The sequence below is a fragment of the Triticum aestivum genome, chromosome 2D (genome assembly GCF_018294505.1).
Source record: "Triticum aestivum cultivar Chinese Spring chromosome 2D, IWGSC CS RefSeq v2.1, whole genome shotgun sequence".
NCBI lineage: Eukaryota > Viridiplantae > Streptophyta > Magnoliopsida > Poales > Poaceae > Triticum > Triticum aestivum.
Genome location: NC_057799.1, coordinates 383,354,159 through 383,373,270, shown reverse-complemented (window position 1 = coordinate 383,373,270; position 19,112 = coordinate 383,354,159). Strand labels below are relative to the sequence as shown.

At 44.2% G+C, this 19,112-nt stretch overlaps 1 pseudogene; it reads right to left on the bottom strand.

Moving 5' to 3' along the window:
• Positions 1–414: 414 nt before the first annotated feature.
• LOC123055796 (probable methyltransferase PMT26) overlaps positions 415–19,112 on the bottom strand; it is a 33,765-nt pseudogene continuing 15,067 nt past the window's right edge.

The following is a 19,112-nucleotide window of genomic DNA, read 5'->3' as shown; positions in this document are numbered from 1 at the left end:
ACCAAATGGCCCATAATATGTTCTCAGGCCTACTACAAGTAAAAATAATGATAAAAACCAGGCACTGCTTGAGATTGAAAAACAAAAATAAATGTCTCAACTTTGTGAAATGATTTTCAACAAAACAAATATATAAATGCATGCACCTCATCAGCGACTTTGTTCATCTTATTACCAGCTATGTATGTATGTTAGGCTCAATCTTGCAGAGCCTACTCACCCGTAACAACATGAACAATAATCATCATGCATTGCATACATACATCACATCACATACAATGCCTAGCCTGCTCTGCTAATTTAAGAACAAAATTGACAGTAACAATATCATCTCATTCTATGATATGCTACACAAACACAGTGTCTATATCAATGGATGCACGGTTCATCCAGATCCCCCTTTTTTAGCTCCGATCAACTCCAAGAAGTATTTGGTCGCCACATGGTCTTCTGCACAAACGACAGTCGGACCTCCCAGTGCAGCGACTTGACGATTGACTCCACCTCGCGTATCGTTTCCATATCTGTCCCTGACGATCAGCCTCACTACCCGGTCCACCTCCACAATCACACCCAACAGTTCACACCTACAGCAACATCATTCAGCACTCGAGTCAGACTTCAACTCTTGTTCTATCAACAACCATAACAACATGTTTTTTTCATGCATAAATTTAGCAGGTTAAACATCATTTGATCAGTCATGGTGGTTTTCATGCCATGTCGGTTTCCCTAGTGAAAAGACCATTACCTCTTCTTAATCTTCGAGAAGAGATGGTTCCCGTAGACAATATCGTAGCTTCTCAGGTACTCCCTCAGTTCGAAATTACTCGTCTAAGAAATGGTTGTATCTAGATGTATTTTAGTTGTAGATACATCCATTTTTGTGACAAGTAATTCCGAACGGAGGGAGTAGGTGCTAAACGACTCGTACTAGTCATGGTAGAGTCCAAACAGCCCGCACTCGTATATGATTGGAGCGTGTCAGGTGAGTCGATTGGAACTACATTCATGACCCACACCTTCATGTCCTGCAAAGCTGCTGCAAACCTACAACAGGAAGGGGATGACACGGATTAATATCACGTAGTGCAGTACGCTGCATTTTCCTGCTCCAAGACTTGCAAAGAACAGTTGATGTCAATGCTGCTAACATAAATTGCAGTGGAAGAAAACTGCAGACTGGATGGCAGAAGTATTCCTTTACAGTGCTAAGAAAAAGAACAATGATGACATGCTATGTTATTAGTTCTTACCCTCCGTACACAGCTTTCATGTCCATGACATTTCTGACAGCAGACCAATCAATACCCAGGCCTTCCATATAAGAATTGCTTATCACCCACTTCCAGTGCTCATACTCCGCTTGAAAATCCTCAGGGGCAGGTTTCCATATACTCCAGTCTCAGAGCTTTTCAGCCAGTAAGGAGGACTTTCCACCCTCAATGGCCATTCCTCCAGCCACCGTAAACCACAGACGGCGGGGTCTGCGGGCAATTTATGCATACAAGACTGCAATGAAACACTAGTAGAAAAAGGGCCATTTGTCCCGGTTCATAAGGCCCATCTGTCCCGGTTGGGGAATCGGGACTAAAGGGTCGTTACTAATGCCTAGGCCTTTAGTCCCGGTTCTTACACGAACCGGAACAGATGGGCCTCCACGTGGCCGGTGCTGCGAGCCCAGGCAGGAGGCCCTTTAGTCCCGGTTGGTGGCACCAACCGGGACCAATAGGCATCCACGCGTCAGCTATTCAGGGGCTAGGGTTTTTGTTTTTTTTCCTGAAAGGGGGGGGTTGGATTTGGGGGGTTTTGTATGGTTAATTAAGGTGTTTCTGAAGGAAATATGCCCTAGAGGCAATAATAAAGTTATTATTTATTTCCTTATTTCATGATAAATGTTTATTATTCATGCTAGAATTGTATTAACCGGAAACATAATACTTGTGTGAATACATAGACAAACAAAGTGTCACTAGTATGCCTCTACTTGACTAGCTCGTTAATCAAAGATGGTTATATTTCCTAACCATGGACAAAGAGTTGTTATTTGATTAACGGGATCACATCATTAGGAGAATGATGTGATTGACTTGACCCATTCCGTTAGCTTAGCACTCGATCGTTTAGTATGTTGCTACTGCTTTCTTCATGACTTATACATGTTCCTATGACTATGAGATTATGCAACTCCCGTTTACGGGAGAAACACTTTGTGTGCTACCAAACGTCACAATGTAACTGGGTGATTATAAAGGTGCTCTACAGGTGCTTCCAAAGGTACTTGTTGGGTTGGCGTATTTTGAGATTAGGATTTGTCACTCCGATTGTCGGAGAGGTATCTCTGGGCCCACTCAGTAATGCACATCACTATAAGCCTTGCAAGCATTGTAACTAATGAGTTAGTTGCAGGATGATGTATTACGGAACGAGTAAAGAGACTTGTCGGTAACGAGATTGAACTAGGTATTGAGATACCGACGATCGAATCCCGGGCAAATAACATACCGATGACAAAGGGAACAACGTATGTTGTTATGCGGTTTGACCGATAAAGATCTTCGTAGAATATGTGGGAGCCAATATGAGCATCCAGGTTCCGCTATTGGTTATTAACCAGAGACGTGTCTCGGTCATGTCTACATTGTTCTCGAACCCGTAGGGTCCGCACGCTTAAAGTTCGATGACGGTTATATTATGAGTTTATGTGTTTTGATGTACCGAAGGTAGTTCGGAGTCCCGGATGATATCGGGGACATGACGAGGAGTCTCGAAATGGTCGAGACGTAAAGATCGATATATTGGACGACTATATTCGGACATCGGAAAGGTTCCGAGTGGTTCGGGTATTTTTCGGAGTACCGGGGAGTTACGGGAATACGGGGGAAGAAGTATATGGGCCTTATTGGGCTTTAGGGGAGAGGCAGGCCGCCCCCCCCATTGATTAGTCCGAATTGGACTAGGGGGAGGGGCGGCGCCCCCTCCTTCCTTCTCTTCCCTCTTCCCTTTCCTTGACTCCTACTCCTACTACTTGGAAGGGGGGAATCCTACTCCCGGTGGGAGTAGGACTCCTCCTAGGGCGCGCCATAGAGAGGGCCGGCCCTCCCCCTCCTCCACTCCTTTATATACGGGGAGGGGGGCACCCCTTGGAGACAACAATTAATCTCTTGATCTCTTAGCCGTGTGCGGTGCCCCCCTCCACCATAATCCACCTCGATTATATCATAGCGGTGCTTAGGCGAAGCCCCTGCATCGGTAGAACATCATCATCGTCACCACGCCGTCGTGCTGACGAAACTCTCCCTCAACACTCGGCTGGATCGGAGTTCGAGGGACGTCATCGAGTTGAACGTGTGCAGAACTCGGAGGTGCCGTGCGTTTGGTACTTGATCGGTCAGATCGTGAAGACGTACGACTACATCAACCGCGTTGTGCTAACGCTTCCGCTTTCGGTCTACGAGGGTACGTGGACAACATTCTCCCCTCTCGTTGCTATGCATCACCATGATCCTGCGTGTGCGTAGGAATTTTTTTGAAATTACTGTGTTCCCCAACAGTGGCATCCGAGCCAGGTTTTATGCGTTGATGTTATATGCACGAGTAGAACACAAGTGAGTTGTGGGCGATATAAGTCATACTGCTTACCAGCATGTCATACTTTGGTTCGGCGATATTGTTGGATGAAGCGGCCCGGACCGACATTACGCGTACGCTTACGCGAGACTGGTTCTACCGACGTGCTTTGCACAAAGGTGGCTGGCGGGTGTCAGTTTCTCCAACTTTAGTTGAACCGAGTGTGGCTACGCCCGGTGCTTGCGAAGGTTAAAACAGCACCAACTTGACAAACTATCGTTGTCGTTTTGATGCGTAGGTAAGAACGGTTCTTGCTAAGCCCGTAGCAGCCACGTAAAATTTGCAACAACAAAGTAGAGGACGTCTAACTTGTTTTTGCAGGGCATGTTGTAATGTGATATGGTCAAAGACATGATGCTAAATTTTATTGTATGAGATGATCATGTTTTGTAACCGAGTTATCGGCAACTGGCAGGAGCCATATTGTTGTCGCTTTATTGTATGCAATGCAATCACCCTGTAATGCTTTACTTTATCACTAAGCGGTAGCGATAGTCGTAGTAGCATAAGATTGGCGAGACGACAACAATGCTACGACGAAGATCAAGGTGTCGCGCCGGTGACGATGGTGATCATGACGGTGCTTCGGAGATGGAGATCACAAGCACAAGATGATGATGGCCATATCATATCACTTATATTGATTGCATGTGATGTTTATCTTTTATGCATCTTATCTTGCTTTGATTGACGGTAGCATTATAAGATGATCCCTCACTAAATTATCAAAGTATAAGTGTTCTCCCTGAGTATGCACCGTTGCGAAAGTTCTTCGTGCTGAGACACCACGTGATGATCGGGTGTGATAGGCTCTACGTTCAAATACAACTGGTGCAAAACAGTTACACACGCGGAATACTCAGGTTAAGCTTGACGAGCCTAGCATACAACAGATATGGCCTCGGAACACGGAGACCGAAAGGTCGAGCGTGAATCATATAGTAGATATGATCAACATAGTGATGTTCACCGTTGAAACTACTCCATCTCACGTGATGATCGGACATGGTTTAGTTGATATGGATCACGTGATCACTTAGAGGATTAGAGGGATGTCTATCTAAGTGGGAGTTCTTAAGTAATATGATTAATTGAACTTAAATTTATCATGAACTTAGTCCTGGTAGTATTAGCATCTCTATGTTGTAGATCAATAGCTAGCGTTTTGCTCCCCTGTTTCATTTTGATATGTTCCTAGAGAAAACTAAGTTGAAAGATGTTAGTAGCAATGATGCGGACTTGGTCCATGATCTGAGGATTAACCTCATTGCTGCACAGAAATATTATGTCCTTGATGCACCGCTAGGTGACAGACCTATTGCAGGAGCAGATGCAGACATTATGAACGTTTGACAAAAGCCCGGTATGATGACTACTTTGATAGTTTAGTGCACCATGCTTTACGGCTTAGAACCGGGACTTAAAAAATGTTTTGAACGCCACAGAGCATATAAAATGTTCTAAGAGTTGAAATTGGTATTTCATACTCATGCCCGTGTCGAGAGGTATGAGACCTCTGACAGTACTTTGCCTACAAGATGGAGGAGAATTGCTCAGCTAGTGAGCATGTGCTCAGAATGTTCTGAGTACTACAATCACCTAAATCAAGTGGGAGTTAATCTTCCAGATAAGATAGTGATTGGCAGAGTTCTCTAGTCACTATCACCAAGTTACTAGAACTTCGTGATGAACAATAATATGCAAGGGATAACGGAAGTGATTCCCAAGCTCTTCGTGATGCTGAAATCGACGAAGGTAGAAATCAAGAAAAACATCAAGTGTTGATGGTTGACAAGACCACTAGTTTCAAGAAAAGGGCAAAGGGAAGAAGGGGAACTTCAAGAAGAACGGCAAGCGAGTTGCTACTCAAGTGAAGAAGCCCAAGTCTGGACCTAAGCCTGAGACTGAGTGCTTCTACTGCAAAGGAACTGGTCACTGGAAGCGGAACTGCCCCAAGTATTTGGCGGATAAGAAGGATGGCAAAGTGAACAAAGGTATATTTGATATACAGATTATTGATGTGTATTTTACTAGTGTTCGTAGCAACCCCTCGTTATTTGATACTGGTTCAGTTACTAAGAGTAGTAACTCGAAACAGGAGTTGCAGAATGAACAGAGACTAGTTAAGGGTGAAGTGACGATGTGTGTTGGAAGTGGTTCCAAGATTGATATGATCATCATCGCACGCTCCCTATACTTTCGGGATTAGTATTGAACCTAAATAAGTGTTATTTGGTGTTTGCGTTGATCATGAATATGATTTGATCATGTTTATTGCAATACGGTTATTCATTTAAGTTAGAGAACAATTGTTGTTCTGTTTACATGAATAAAAACCTTCTATGGTCATACACACCAACGAAAATGGTTTGTTGGATCTCGATCGTAGTGATACACATATTCATAATATTGAAGCCAAAAGATGCAAAGTTAATAATGATAGTGCAACTTATTTGTGGCACTGCCGTTTAGGTCATATTGGTGTAAAGCGCATGAAGAAACTCCATGCTGATGGGATTTTGGAATCACTTGATTATGAATCACTTGATGCTTGCGAACCATGCCTTATGGGCAAGATGACTAAAACTCCATTCTCCGGAACAATGGAGCAAGCAACTGGCTTATTGGAAATAATACATACTGATGTATGCAATCCGATGAAGTGTTGAGGCTCGCGGCGGGTATCGTTATTTTCTGACCTTCACAGATGATTTGAGCAGATATGGGTATATCTAATTGATGAAACATAAGTCTGAAACATTTGAAAAGTTCAAAGAATTTCAGAGTGAAGTGGAAAATCATCGTGACAAGAAAATAAAGTTTTTACGATCTGATCATGGAGACAAATATTTGAGTTACGAGTTTGGTCTTCAATTAAAACAATGTGGAATAGTTTCACAAATTCGTGCCACCTGGAACACCCAGCATAATGGTGTGTCCGAACGTCATAACCGTACTTTATTGGATATAGTGCAATCTATGATGTCTCTTATCGATTTACCATTATCGTTCTGGGGTTATGCATTAGAGACAGCTGCATTCACATTAAATAGGTTACCGTCTAATCCGTTGAGACGACACCGTATGAACTATGGTTTGGCAAGAAACCTAAGCTGTCGTTTCTTAAAGTTTGGGGTTGTGATGCTTATGTGAAAAAGTTTCATCCTGATAAGCTCAAACCCAAATCGGAAAAGTGCGTATTCATAGGATACCCAAAAGTTACTGTTGGGTACACCTTCTATCACAGATCCGAAGGCAAGATATTCGTTGCTAAGAATGGATCCTTTCTAGAGAAGGAGTTTCTCTTGAAAGAAGTGAGTGGGAGGAAAGTAGAACTTGATGAGGTAACTGTACCTGCTCCCTTGTTGGAAAGTAGTTCATCACAGAAATCTGTTCCTGTGACTCCTACACCAATTAGTGAGGAAGCTAATGATGATGATCATATAACTTCAGATCAAGTTACTACCGAACCTCGTAGGTCAACCAGAGTGAGATCCGCACCAGAGTGGTACGGTAATCCTATTCTGGAGGTCATGTTACTTGACCATGACGAACCTACGAACTATGAGGAAGCAATGATGAGCCCAGATTCCGCGAAATGGTTTGAGGCCATGAAATCTGAGATGGGATCCATGTATGAGAACAAAGTATGGACTTTGATTGACTTGCCCAAATGATCGGTGAGCCATTGAGATTAAATGGATCTTCAAGAGGAAGACGGACGCTGATAGTAGTGTTACTATCTACAAAGCTAGAATTGTCGCAAAAGGTTTTCGACAAGTTCAAGGTGTTGACTACGATGAGAGTTTCTCACTCGTATCTATGCTTAAGTCTGTCCGAATCATGTTAGCAATTGCCGCATTTTATGAAATCTGGCAAAAGGATAAACAAAACTGCATTCCTTAATGGATTTATTAAAGAAGAGTTGTATATGATGCAACCAGAAGGTTTTGTCGATCCTAAAGGTGTTAACAAAATGTGCAAGCTCCAGCGATCCATCTATGTACTGGTGCAAGCATCTCGGAGTTAGAATATACACTTTGATGAGTTGATCAAAGCATATAGTTTTATACAGACTTGCGGTGAAGCCTGTATTTACAAGAAAGTGAGTGGGAGCACTACAACATTTCTGATAAGTATATGTGAATGACATATTGTTGATCGGAAATAATGTAGAATTATTCTACAAAGCATAAAGGAGTGTTTAAAAGGAGTTTTTCAAAGAAAGACCTCGGTGAAGCTGCTTACATATTGAGCATCAAGATCTATAGAGATAGATCAAAACGCTTGATAAGTTTTTTCAATGAGTACATACCTTGACAAGATTTTGAAGTAGTTCAAAATGGAACAGTCAAAGAAAGAGTTCTTGCCTGTGTTACAAGGTGTGAAATTGAGTAAGACTCAAAGCCCGACCACGGCAGAATATAAAAAGAGAATGAAAGTCATTCCCTATGCCTCAGCCATAGGTTCTATAAAGTATGCCATGCTATGTACCAGATCTATTCTATACCCTACACTGATTTTGGCAAGGGAGTACAATTGTGATCTAGGAGTAGATCACTGGACAGCGGTCAAAATTATCCTTAGTGGAATAAGGATATGTTTCTCGATTATGGAGGTGACAAAAGGTTCGTCGTAAAAGGGTTACGTCGATACAAGTTTTGGCACTGATCCAGATGAGTCTAAGTCTTCATCTGGATACATATTGAAAGTGAGAGCAATTAGCTAAAGTAGCTCCGTGCAGAGTATTGTAGACATAGAAATTTGCAAAATACATACGGATCTGAATATGGCAGACCTGTTGACTAAACTTCTCTCACAAGCAAAACATGATCACACCTTAGTACTCTTTGGGTGTTAATCACATAGCGATGTGAACTAGATTATTGACTCTAGTAAACCCTTTGGGTGTTGGTCACATGACGATGTAAACTATGGGTGTTAATCACATGGTGATGTGAACTATTGATGTTAAATCACATGGCGATATGATCTAGATTATTGACTCTAGTGCAAGTGGGAGACTGAAGGAAATATGCCCTAGAGGCAATAATAAAGTTATTATTTATTTCCTTATTTCATGATAAATGTTTATTATTCATGCTGTGTTATTAGTTCTTACCCTCCGTACACAGCTTTCATGTCCATGACATTTCTGACAGCAAACCAATCAATACCCAGGCCTTCCATATAAGAATTGCTTACACCCACTTCCAGTGCTCATACTCCGCTTGAAAATCCTCAGGGGCGGGTTTCCATATACTCCAGTCTCAGAGCTTTTCAGCCAGTAAGGAGGACTTTCCACCCTCAATGGCCATTCCTCCGGCCACCGTAAACCACAGACGGCGGGGTCTGCGGGCAATTTATGCATACAAGACTGCAATGAAACACTAGTAGAAAAAGGGTCATTTGTCCCGGTTCATAAGGCCCATCTGTCCCGGTTGGGGAATCGGGACTAAAGGGTCGTTACTAATGCCTAGGCCTTTAGTCCCGGTTCTTACACGAACCGGAACAGATGGGCCTCCACGTGGCCGGTACTGCGAGCCCAGGCAGAAGGCCCTTTAGTCCCGGTTGGTGGCACCAACCGGGACCAATAGGCATCCACGCGTCAGCTATTCAGGGGCTAGGGTTTTTGTTTTTTTTCCTGAAGGGGGGGGGGTGGATTTGGGGGGTTTTGTATGGTTAATTAAGGTGTTTCTGAAGGAAATATGCCCTAGAGGCAATAATAAAGTTATTATTTATTTCCTTATTTCATGATAAATGTTTATTATTCATGCTAGAATTGTATTAACCGGAAACATAATACTTGTGTGAATACATAGACAAACAGAGTGTCACTAGTATGCCTCTACTTGACTAGCTCGTTAATCAAAGATGGTTATGTTTCCTAACCATGGACAAAGAGTTGTTATTTGATTAACGGGATCACATCATTAGGATAATGATGTGATTGACTTGACCCATTCGTTAGCTTAGCACTCGATCGTTTAGTATGTTGCTACTGCTTTCTTCATGACTTATACATGTTCCTATGACTATGAGATTATGCAACTCCCGTTTACCGGAGGAACACTTTGTGTGCTACCAAACGTCACAACGTAACTGGGTGATTATAAAGGTGCTCTACAGGTGCTTCCAAAGGTACTTGTTGGGTTGGCGTATTTCGAGATTAGGATTTGTCACTCCGATTGTCGGAGAGGTATCTCTGGGCCCACTCAGTAATGCACATCACTATAAGCCTTGTAAGCATTGTAACTAATGAGTTAGTTGCGGGATGATGTATTACGGAACGAGTAAAGAGACTTGCCGGTAAGGAGATTGAACTAGGTATTGAGCTAGCGACGATCGAATCTTGGGCAAGTAACATACCGATGACAAAGGGAACAACGTATGTTGTTATGCAGTTTGACCGATAAAGATCTTCGTAGAACATGTGGGAGCCAATATGAGCATCCAGGTTCCGCTATTGGTTATTGACCGGAGACGTGTCTCGGTCATGTCTACATTGTTCTCGAACCCGTAGGGTCCGCACGCTTAAAGTTCGATGATGGTTATATTATGAGTTTATGTGTTTTGATGTACCGAAGGTAGTTCGGAGTCCCGGATGAGATCGGGGACATGACAAGGAGTCTCGAAATGGTCGAGACGTAAAGATCGATATATTGGACGACTATATTCGGACATCGGAAATGTTCCGAGTGATTCAGGTATTTTTCGGAGTACCGGGGAGTTACGGGAATACGGGGGAAGAAGTATATGGGCCTTATTGGGCTTTAGGGGAGAGGGAGAGGCAGGCTGCGCCCCCCATTGACTAGTCCGAATTGGACTAGGGGGAGAGGCGACGCCCCCTCCTTCCTTCTCTTCCCTCTTCCCTTTCCTTGACTACTACTCTTACTACTTGGAAGGGGGGAATCCTACTCCCGGTGGGAGTAGGACTCCTCCTAGGGCGCGCCATAGAGAGGGCCAGCCCTCCCCCTCCTCCACTCCTTTATATACGGGGAGGGGGGCACCCCATGGAGACAACAATTGATCTCTTGATCTCTTAGCCGTGTGCGGTGCCCCCCTCCACCATAATCCACCTAGATTATATCGTAGCGGTGCTTAGGCGAAGCCCTGCGTCGGTAGAACATCATCATCGTCACCACGCCGTCGTGCTGACGAAACTCTCCCTCCACACTCGGCTGGATCGGAGTTCGAGGGACGTCATCGAGTTGAACGTGTGCAGAGCTCGGAGGTGCCGTGCGTTCGGTACTTGATCGGTCGGATCGTGAAGACGTACAACTACATTAACCGCGTTGTGCTAACGCTTCCGCTTTCGGTCTACGAGGGTACGTGGACAACACTCTCCCCTCTCGTTGCTATGCATCACCATGATCCTGCGTGTGCGTAGATTTTTTTTTGAAATTACTGCGTTCCCCAACAGTTTCATATATTGTGTTAGGTAGCTAATTAATTAATAGAGAGAAGTGTCCTCTCTTATCTCTGTGCTTGGTCGACGCTACGTACTATACGTATAGAGAGGCCCTCGACACGCTAGCTAGTAAGAAAATGAAGGAAACCATTAAGTACAGAAGTTCGTCATGCATACCGAGGGAAGTGATCGACCTCTCCTTCTCCGAGAGATTGGTCGAACAACAAGTTTTCGTATTATCTATCCGACGCTACTGGCTACATACATATACAATATGTAAGATCTGGTACAATCCCCTACCATTTGAACTCAATTTCCACATGGTATTCTCCGGCTTTATTGATGACGTGGTCAAGAAAGAATCCCGCCAATTCCTCTTGAATTGCTTTCATGCGATCTTGTGGTAGGAGTTCATTCCGCATCTGCCACGTCTAATTTGGAGAAGGGGGTTAATACATATATATGAATGAAACTCAACAGAAATGATGGTGTAATAAAATGAAATTGTGAATATTATTGCTTACGCACTTCATATTGTCTTTTAGAGTAGCCCCGCTTATCTTTGCAAGTCGCGTTGTAGATGAACTCGCACACGTAGTATCCACAGTAATCATTCCCTTGTTCCTGCCACAAGCACTTTACGATAAATAGAGGTCAATCAAACTGATAATGAAGCATTATAAATGGCATTGATGAAAGTAGCTAGAATCAACGGGAGATGCGCGCAACTAGCTATCTAGTAGTACTTACTTTCTGGTATGTATATCGCAGCTCCTTCGGCAGTCCCGGAGCTTCTGCGGTGAACTGTTTCCAAACGCTGCAAGACAAAGAAAATAATTATTACTTGAGATATCAGGAAATGAACAAAAAGTTGCCGATATGGTGCGATAATGATCGATTGAACTTACTTGTTGAGAATTTTAGTCATGTCCGCATAGGTCCCGGGATCTTTTCGTCTCGAGTCTAAGACGGTTACTAGTCACCGCTCAAGCTTAATATCCAGGAGAATATAGTGGAAGCTGCGCACGCATGCATAACTCATCAATTACATTACTATAACCTCGCTCGAGTAATAAGGGAAACCGAATATGCACACGACAGTATCACTCACTCGAAGTTGTAAGGAAAGAGTATTAAATCTTTGTTTTGATTTATTATCAATGATTTGAGCAAGTTGGCCTCGGCATCTTTGGCGCTCTTTTTAACCTGAAATTCATCTATGAGACTTGTGTTAATGAACCCAATATCATACATTTCTGCTTTTCTGCACTCGACGATCTTCAGTCTGCATAATATAGTGAGGATAATTATAAATACATGCAATGAAAGAGCTGAGCTATATATAGAGACTTAATGACAGAAGTAGTACTTACAGACAGTAGCAAGTGACCGTTAATTTATCGAGGGCCTTTTGATTGAAGAACTGGAAGAACACCTCAAATGGAACACACAACAGATCAATTCCGACGAGGTCGTGCTCCTCTTTAACTCTCAGATACAAAGTATCCGTCCCCCCAGACTCTCTGCAGGTTTTCATGTACCGATCATGGAATCTTCGCATCATCGTTGTTAGAGATTTTTCATCTTTGACGAGAGGCTTCCCGTACTCGTATCTGTGTTCATCCACCTCCAAGAAATCACAATGTACATCGTCGGGCAGGTAATCTCCAAGATTGTTATAACCGGGTACCATCCCCGGAGCATTAGCGACGATGTCGCTAGACACATTGAGCGGGGGGCACGATTGGTTCGCTTGTTCGCCGAGCTGGGCAATTTTTTTCCCAGCTACTCGTCGTTCTTTTAACCTTTGATCACTGACAGTACTTCCCGACCGCTCCGCTTCGAGATATACCTTTTCAGTAACGCTCATAGTTGGTTTTCGGCGGAGACTTTGGTGGTTTCCTCAGGGCAGCATAGTGCGCTTTGCTTTCACCGGATCTACCTTCTCCTCCGGAGGTGGATGTCTCTCTGCTTTCGCCCCTTCAAAGAAGTCCTTCACTTCTTTTTGCACAATCTTCTTGTTTTCTTCCACGGTCATCTCGTACGGCAACTTTTCTAGAGGCTTGAGAGGTGAACCGTATCTGTATTGCCTCCCGCCTCTAGCTGTACTGCTAGACGCCGGAGCAGACGGAGCGGCTGCGACTGTCTTCTTTCGTGCTTGCTTACGAGGCGGAGGAGAAGGACTACGACGCGCCGAAGCAGCCGGGGCGGCGGCGGGTCTCTTCCGCCCTTGCTGGCGAGGCGGAGAAGGAGGAGGCTGGTGGCTGCTCGGGCGCGCCGGCGCAGGCGGAGAAGGAGGCGGAGTGCCGCCACGCGCCGGAGAAGGAGGTTGAGTGCCCTGATCGTCACTCGCCGGAGGAGGAGGCGGTGGAGGAGGCGGAGTGCCCTGACTCGCCGGAGGAGGAGGAGGAGGAGGCGGAGGCGTCCAGTTCGGAAGGTTGATGAGCTCCTTCCGCCATATGCATGGAGTCTTCAGACAAGAACCCAGCCGAGTCTCCCCATCACCCGTAGGGTGGTCAAGCTGGAGGTCCTCAAATCCTTCTGTGATTTCATCCACCATCACCCTAGCATATCCTTCTGGAATTGGCCGGCAGTGAAAAGTTGCGCCAGGTTCAGGAGGTGCAACAGAGTCAACAGCCGCCTTGACTTTCAATTCCATCCACTTCGTCATAAGGTGGCAATGCTGAGACTCCGTGATAGCATCTACGGGATAGCTAGCAGGAGCCGTGAAGACAGGCTCCTGAAGCAGCTCCGTGGAAGCCACGCTGCTCCTCCGCTGAGATGGCGGGGTAGCTTCGGGTGTAGCTTCGGCAGGTCGCATGCTGCTAACTGCCTCTCGTTCCTCTAGCGCTTGTACCCTTGCGTGCAGCGCCTGTAGTTGGGTCAACTCCTTTTTCTTCTTCCTCTCCCGGCGTTTGTAACCGCCTGCGTCGGGAAATCCAGCCTTCCACGAAAGGGAGCCTGGCGTGCCTCGTGTCCGTCCGGGGTGCTCAGGATTCCCGAGGGCCTCTGTGAGCTCGTCGTTCTCTCTGTCCGGAACGAACGTCCCTTGCTGCGCCTTTTCGATATACTCCTGAAGCTTCTCGATGGGTGTGTTCAGCTGCTCGTTGGTCCAAACGCACTTCCCTGTTACAGGGTCCAATTTTCCCCCAACCCCGAAGAACCAAGTCCTGCAACGGTCTGGCCAGCGTCGCGTCTCTGGTTCGATCCCTTTATCAATGAGGTCATTCTCAGCCTTGTCCCACAACGGCCGGGCTTTCAGGTAGCCACCTGACCCCGTGCGATGGTGATGCTTCTTCTTTGCAGCATTTTTCTTGTTTGTCGCTGACATCTTCGCTGCTCTCTCAGATTTCTTTTTGGTGACAAATGCGGGCCACTGATCTTTGATCTTCTCAAATCGGCCGATGAATTCTGGAGTCTTGTCTTGGTCGACAAACGATGATTTCAGCTCATTCTTCCACCTCCTGAATAGCTCAGCCATCTTCTTAAGAGCATAAGCCTTGATCATTGGCTTTTTAACTGGATTCTCCGGATCCTCCTCTGGCGGGAAGGTGAAATTTTCCTGCAGCGCGGTCCAAAGATCAGCTTTCTGCCTATCGCTGACATAAGACACCTGAGAGTCTTTGTCCTTAGGCTTCAACCATTGCTCGATGCTGATCGGGATCATGTCCCTAACTAGAACCCCGCACTGAGCATTAAATTTTTGCTTGGTCCGGAGGGGTTCAATCGGTTGGCCAGCGCGATCAATTTCGATGATCGTGTACCTTTCATCCGCGCGCAACTTTCTCTTCGGGCCTCGTCTCGTTACCGAAGTGTTGCTCGATCCGGAGGGCTAGAAAAGAAGAAAAAGAAGAGAGTTAATATGTGTACATACCAAAAACAATTAATGCATCAATTAGCTATAGTCAGCACATGCTTAATTAATTAATATATATACCTGGCCGGACTCCGTTCGGTCACCGGAGCCGTCATCACGGTGTCCTTCCCCCTCCATTCGGTCACCGGAGCCGTCATCACGGTGTCCTTCCCCCTCCATTCGGTCACCGGAGCCGTCATCACGGTGTCCTTCCTCCTCCATTGTTTGATCATCGTCGTAGCCTGCTTCTTCATCCTGTCTTTCCAGACCATCGGTGCATGTGTCGTTGAGAAACGACAAGACGGCATCACTTCCGTGTGCGATTATCTCCCCCAACACCGCTTCTTTTGCTTCGTCTCGGGGGTGCGGATCCATAGTTTCTGCAAATATTTACAACATGGCAATTATTATTCAAACATGACAGATGGATATATTAGTGGCAAACGTTGAACTAGCTAGCTAAGCACAATAAGGAATCATATTAGTGGCCTGGCGTCGACGCTTCTCTAGGGTTTGGGGTGGCCTCGGCAACGCTTCAAGGGTTTGGGGTGGCCTCAACAACGCTTCAAGGGTTCGGGGTGGCCTTGACGACAATGCTCTTTTAACTTGGTAAATTTGGGTGGCCTCAAGAGAGTTTATCGATCGGGTAGGGGCGCGGCGGGAGGGGGTAGGAGACCGACATTGTTTTTTTCTAGGGTTTGGGTGTCCTCGAGAGTTTTGGTCGAGCGAGAGGGCCGGGGGGTGCTCCGGACGTCCCCCTCACTTTAACAAAGAACTACCTTAAAAAAAGACTTGCTTCGCCGCGGGTCCTTCTTCATTTTTTCCTTTGTTTTTTCGTATATGTTTGTTTTCGTTTTCATTCTACATTTTCGTACATATGAAAAAATTAAAGTTTCTATACAAAAGTGCACAATTTTTATGAACAAATTACAACATCTAAATTAACTATACATCTAAATAAATATAACTATACATCTGAAATTTTCCTAATCTTAAAACTAAACTAAACATAAACTAAAATAATCTAAAAAACATGTAAAAACATCTAAAAATAGCATCTAAAAACATCTAAAAAACATCTAAAATCTAATAGCTAGCACCCGGCAGGGGCGGAGGGGCACGGCGGAGGGGCCGGCGCCGGCGGGGCAGGGCAGGGGCGCAGGGGGCGGGACAGGGGAGGGGCGCGGGAGCAGGCTGGTGCTCACATGGGGCGGCGGGGCAGGTGGGCGGCGCGTCGGGGCCGGCAGGGGCGCGAGGGTCGACGCCGTCGTCGGGGCAGAGGGCGTCAGCGGCGGCGGCGGCGACGTTGAGCAGCCTGACGGCGTCGGTGGCGGCGGCGACGGCGACGTCGAGCAGCCTGACGGTGTCGGTGGCAGCGGCGACGGCAAGGTGGAGCAGGGGTGTCGGGCGGCGACGGCGAGGAGGAGCAGGGGCGTCGGGGGAAGAAGTGATGGATTTGGTCGAAACTGCTAAGTGTTTTCTTATATACCCAGGGCATTGGTCCCGGTTCGTGACAGCAACCAGGACGAATGCGACCTTTAGTCCCGGTTGGTGCCAACAACCGGGACCAAAGGCCTCTTTTCAGCAGCCGAAAGGGCGGGAAGCGGCGGCCTCTGGTCTCGGTTGGTGGCACCAACCGGGACTAAAGGGGTGGCATTGGTCCCGATTGGTGCCACGAACCGGTACCAATGCACCCCTTTAGTACCGGTTGGTGCCACCAACCGGGACCAAAGGCCTTGTGCTGCTGCGCCCGCGTCGAAAGTTTAGTCCCACCTCGCTAGTTGAGAGGGGCGCGCAGTGGTTTATAAGTCCCACTGCCGCACCCCTCTCAAGCTCCTCTCCATTGCAGGCTTACGGGCCTAATTGTGACTGCTATGCCTAATGGGCCTTATGCGGGCCTGAATCCTGGCCCATGGATGGGTTTCTAGTCGTATTCAGGCTGTGGTGGCCCAGTAGGTGGCAAATTTTTTATTTTTCCAGTTTTTCTGTTTTCTTTTTTGCTTTATTTTTTTGTTTTGTTTCTACTTACAACAAAATACTTATTTATTTTATTTTATTTTGTTTCTAATTACTTATTTATTTTATTTTATGAAAATTCTTTTTGCTATTAAAGTTTCTAACAAACAAAGTTCTTTATGAAAATTCTTTTTGCTTTTAATGATTTTGAACAGAAAATACTTTTATAATTTTAGTTGCATCAATTTTATATAATTTTAGTTTCATAAATTTTAGAGGTTGCTTATAATGTTTTGAACAGAAAATACTTTGATAATTTTAGTTTCATAAATTTTATTTATGTTATTAAAGTTTATTTTATTTTGTTTCTACTTATATATTTTATTAAAGTTTATATTATTTTGTTTCAAATTACTTATTTATTTTATTTTATGATAATTCTTTTTGCTATTAAATTTTCATGCATTTACTGATTATTTTGAGCTATAAGACCCTGAAATTGAAAAACATTTCAAATGAACTCTGAAAATGTTAAAAGTTGGCATGGTATCATCATTTCACCCACATAGCATGTGCAAGAAAGTAGAGAGTGTTACGGCAAAAACTGGATGCACTTCGTGTACAAAACAGACAATCTCTTTCGAAGTATCAAGGTTTCATACGGAAACTCGTCTGTTACAAAAGGATTTCATTTTTTCGAACTTATTTGAATTCCATAGTTTTTCTATGTTCAAAATGCACCATTCAAAGCCACATCATCAATTTTCAACCCTTTCTGACTTCATTTGTTATTTTTCATGCATTTACTGATTTTTTCAGCTATAAGACCTTGAAATTGAAAAGCACTACAAATGAACTCTGAAAAGGTTGAAAGTTGGCATGGTATCATCATTTCCCCCACATAGCATGTGCAATAAAGTAGAGAGGCTTACGGCAAAAACTGGATGCACTTCGTGTACAAAACGGACAATCTCTTATAAATATCAGGATTTCATACGGAAACTCGTTTGTTACAAAAGGATTTCATTTTTTTGAACTTATTTGAAGTCCATACTTTTTCTGTGTTCAAATGCACCATTCAAAGCCACATCATCAATTTTCAACCCTTTCTGACTTCATTTGTTATTTTTCATGCATTTACTGATTTTTTTCAGCTATAAGACCCTGAAATTGAAAAGCATTACAAATGAACTCTGAAAAGGTTGAAAGTTGGCATGGTATCATCATTTCACCCACATAGCATGTGCAAGAAAGTAGAGAGGCTTACGGCAAAAACTGGATGCACTTCGTGTACAAAACGGACAATCTCTTTCGAAGTATCAGGGTTTCATACGGAAACTCGTCTGTTACAAAAGGATTTCATTTTTTTGAACTTATTTGAACTCCATAGTTTTTCTGTGTTCAAAATGCACCATTCAAAGCCACATCATCAATTTTCAACCCTTTCTGACTTCATTTGTTATTTTTCATGCATTTACTGATTTTTTCAGCTATAAGACCCTGAAATTGAAAAGCACTACAAATGAACTCTGAAAAGGTTGAAAGTTGGCATGGTATCATCATTTCACCCACATAGCATGTGCAAGAAAGTAGAGAGGCTTACGGCAAAAACTGGATGCACTTCGTGTACAAAACGGACAATCTCTTTCGAAGTATCAGGGTTTCATACGGAAACTCGTCTGTTACAAAAGGATTTCATTTTTTTGAACTTATTTGAACTCCATAGTTTTTCTATGTTCAAAATGCACCATTCAAAGCCACATCATCAATTTTCAACCCTTTCTGACTTCATTTGTTATTTTTCATGCATTTACTGATTTTTTCAGCTATAAGACCCTGAAATTGAAAAGCACTACAAATGAACTCTGAAAAGGTTGAAAGTTGGCATGGTATCATCATTTCACCCACATAGCATGTGCAAGAAAGTAGAGAGGCTTACGGCAAAAACTGGATGCACTTCGTGTACAAAACGGACAATCTCTTTCGAAGTATCAGGGTTTCATACGGAAACTCGTCTGTTACAAAAGGATTTCATTTTTTTGAACTTATTTGAACTCCATAGTTTTTCTGTGTTCAAAATGCACCATTCAAAGCCACATCATCAATTTTCAACCCTTTCTGACTTCATTTGTTATTTTCATGCATTTACTGATTTTTTCAGCTATAAGACCCTGAAATTGAAAAGCATTCAAATGAACTCTGAAAAGGTTGAAAGTTGGCATGGTATCATCATTTCACCCACATAGCATGTGCAAGAAA